Source organism: Phytophthora infestans, genomic scaffold, assembly GCF_000142945.1.
Source record: "Phytophthora infestans T30-4 supercont1.149 genomic scaffold, whole genome shotgun sequence".
In the NCBI taxonomy this organism is placed as follows: Eukaryota; Oomycota; class Peronosporomycetes; order Peronosporales; family Peronosporaceae; genus Phytophthora; species Phytophthora infestans.
In genome coordinates, this window is record NW_003303610.1 from 52,052 (window position 1) to 55,011 (window position 2,960).

A 2,960-nucleotide genomic window follows, 5' to 3' on the forward strand; every position below is an offset into this window, starting at 1 on the left:
CCCTCATCCCTGTACCCTGGACCGAGAAGAGGGCTGCTGTAGCTTTAGCGTCAGAGGAAGACGTTCGTTCTCAAAGAGTCACTAATACTAAGTTCCTTATCCAAAGGACACTTACAGCCCAAGACCAGGGCTCAAAGCTAACACCTTAGCTTTTATGCTTCAAAACCAGAAGTGTTTTATTGCGGCCAAGCCGCCTAGGGGTAAATGTATCTGTTTAACTATCTAGCATAGTTAAACCTAATCAAATGCATAACGTGTGGCTTTCGGCCAACGTACTGAGAGACCTTGTTAACTCCTCAAACTAAGTACCTGAGAAGTTTGTTAACTCTCCGGGTACCTCGTACCCCCTGTGTGCTCCCACACCCATGTAACCCCCGTTACACTCTCCCCCCACTAAGATGAGAACATTCCGTTCTCGAAACTCTCCTCAGCGAGGTCACGTCTTGTTAAGACGGCGGAGGTTACTACACCTCACACCAGCGTTGTACAGCTCCGTGAGCTCACAAACGCCTACGCATCGTTGATGCCCAACTTCTCGTCGTCGGCCCACGGCCCAATGCTCCAAGCGCAGCGCGCATCTTGCTCTCAAGCGGTCTCAGACCTACGCTCGCGCTCCGCGCCTACTCCAAGAGCTGCAAACCGCTTAGAGCAATGCTCTTGACTCATTCGAGTCGTCGACAACAGCTCAGCGGTTGAACACTCGCTTCACAAGCGATAGGTCCGTGGTTCAAACCCACTAGGGCACAGCCCTCTCGTTCCATGAACGATTGTTCACGCTTGGACAAGCTTAAGGGCAACACCCTTTTAGCTCAATGGTTGAGCGTTGGCTTTGAGAGCCACAGGTCGGTGGTTCGAGCCCACCAGGGCACAGCCCTGTCGTTCCATGAACGATTGTTCACGCTTGGACAAGCTTAAGGGCAACCCCCTTTTTAGCTCAGTGGTCGAGCGCTGGCTTTGGAAGCCACAGGTCGGTGGTTCGAACCCACCAGGGCACAGCCCTCTCGTTCCATGAACTGTTGTCCTTGAATGGACAAGCTTAAGGGCAACGCCCTTTCAGCTCAGTGGTCGAGCTCCGGCCTGTCAAGCCAAAGGCCAGTGGTTCGATCCCCGTGCGGGACACCACTTTCGCTGTTACAGCGCATCCACATTTGGATCATGCTCATCGAGCAAGTTGTTTCAAAACAACTATGCGTCTATCGAGACGCTTGTGCCTGAAACTTGTTCAGCACAACACGAAGCACCTGCTTCCTTCGGGACCATGTCCCTAACACTACGAGGTCTCTCCACCTCCTGCTCCCGCTGCAAGCACCGCTCATACGTACGAGCTGGCTGCTGCAGCCACTGGTCAGAGCCTGAGCTCAACTACTGACCTCATCGCTCCCCACTCTAGTGGGAGGCGCCCAGCGCCTAGCGACGCTGTCGCACGCCATGGTGGCGCTTCGGCACATGATGTGCCCGGTCGTAAGCGTCAACGACGTCAGGGCAATCTTGCCGGAGGATAACCTCAAACTCCCATGAGTTCTGTGAGTGAGGGTAACCCCTCCACTTCACTAAGTACTGGGTACGACCCTGGCGTCTACGCCACGCCACAAGGCGTTCCACGTGAAAGTGGAGCTCACCATGCTCATCGAGCAGAGCAGGAGGAGGCCTTGCCTCAGCTGGGCTCTCGCGGGGAGAGTCAGCACTTGCCGGAACGGCGTCTGCGTCCATACGACGCCGGCGTCCACGACGCGAACGTTCACCGCCCATCGGTCGATCTCGAAGCGATGATCCACCTTGTGGATAGGTTAGAGCCACCACTGTTGACTCACAACCAGGTCTCGGACCTTGAGCGTCCAGCTGCTCGGCTGAACGTTCAGCTTGCCTTGCTCCTGCATCTCGAGCACTTCGCTCCGCGACCTGTGGCTCTGCCACATGCTGTTGATCAGCCATCTGTGGATCCACCACTTGCTGTCGTTCAGCCTCCCGTGGCTCTACCACCTGCTGCCCTGCAGCTGTCCGTGGCCCAGCCACCGTTGGAGCCAACGCCTCCGCGCTCACCTGAGCAGGGTCTTGGTATGGCTTAAGCAAGCCGACATAGAAGACCGGATGCGTGCGCATCTTCTTCGGAAGGGTTGAGCGTATACGCTAGGCCCTTCCTGGCCACGACCTTGAACGGTCCTATGAACCGAGGTCTTAACTTCGTCTTGAAGACTGCAGACACTGCATGAGTAGGTAGGTTTTTAGCGTTTAATAAAACTTGGTCACCGACCTCAAACCTCTCAACATTGCTTCCTGCCCTTGGCATCTGCATGTTCCTTTTGCGTGTCTTGGCTTTCAGCCATAGCGTCGCGTACTTGACGCATTACGCTCAGTCTCAAAGAGACAAAGTCATCGACTTGCTTGCGAACCGCAACAGGGCTGACATCAGCTAGCCGCTCGGCTATCCCTCCCCCATCAAGCCCTGAGCCACTGCGTGGCGGCGTCAATGGGACGCGAGGGTTAACCAAGCCGTTCACATAGAACGGAGTGTAGCCTGTCGAGGCGTGCACTGCATTATTTAATGCGAACTCAACGAGTGGGAGCATCTGGCTCCAGCGTTTTGGCGCCTCAGCGCATACGCTTCGGAGGATATCCTCCACAACGCGATTCACGCGTTCGGTTTGACCATCGGTCTGCGGATGGTCCGCTGTGGACATGTCCAACCGAGTGCCAAGCACTCTGAAGAGGGACGTCCAGAACTTCGCGGTGAAGCGCGGGTCTCGATCCGAGACAATTGCCTCAGGCAAGCCATGTTGGCGAAAGACTCGGTCTAAAAACCAGCAAAGCTGTACCTTCACCATCTATGGTGTCCGGCACCGCCGCTAAATGAGCCATCTTGCTCAATCGGTCTACAAAGACCACAATACCCGTGTTTCCGAGGTCCTTGATGGACCCGTCCACATATCGAGTCCGAGCGGCGTGGTGGTGTGGCATGCAAG

General features: G+C 55.6%; 1 pseudogene across 1 annotated transcript; it reads left to right on the forward strand.

Annotated features, from left to right (window-relative positions):
• Positions 1 to 1,047: 1,047 nt before the first annotated feature.
• On the forward strand, positions 1,048 to 1,119 carry PITG_30642 (annotated as a pseudogene). The gene has a single exon. The product of its transcript is annotated as a tRNA-OTHER (tRNA).
• The last annotated feature ends 1,841 nt before the right edge of the window (positions 1,120 to 2,960 follow it).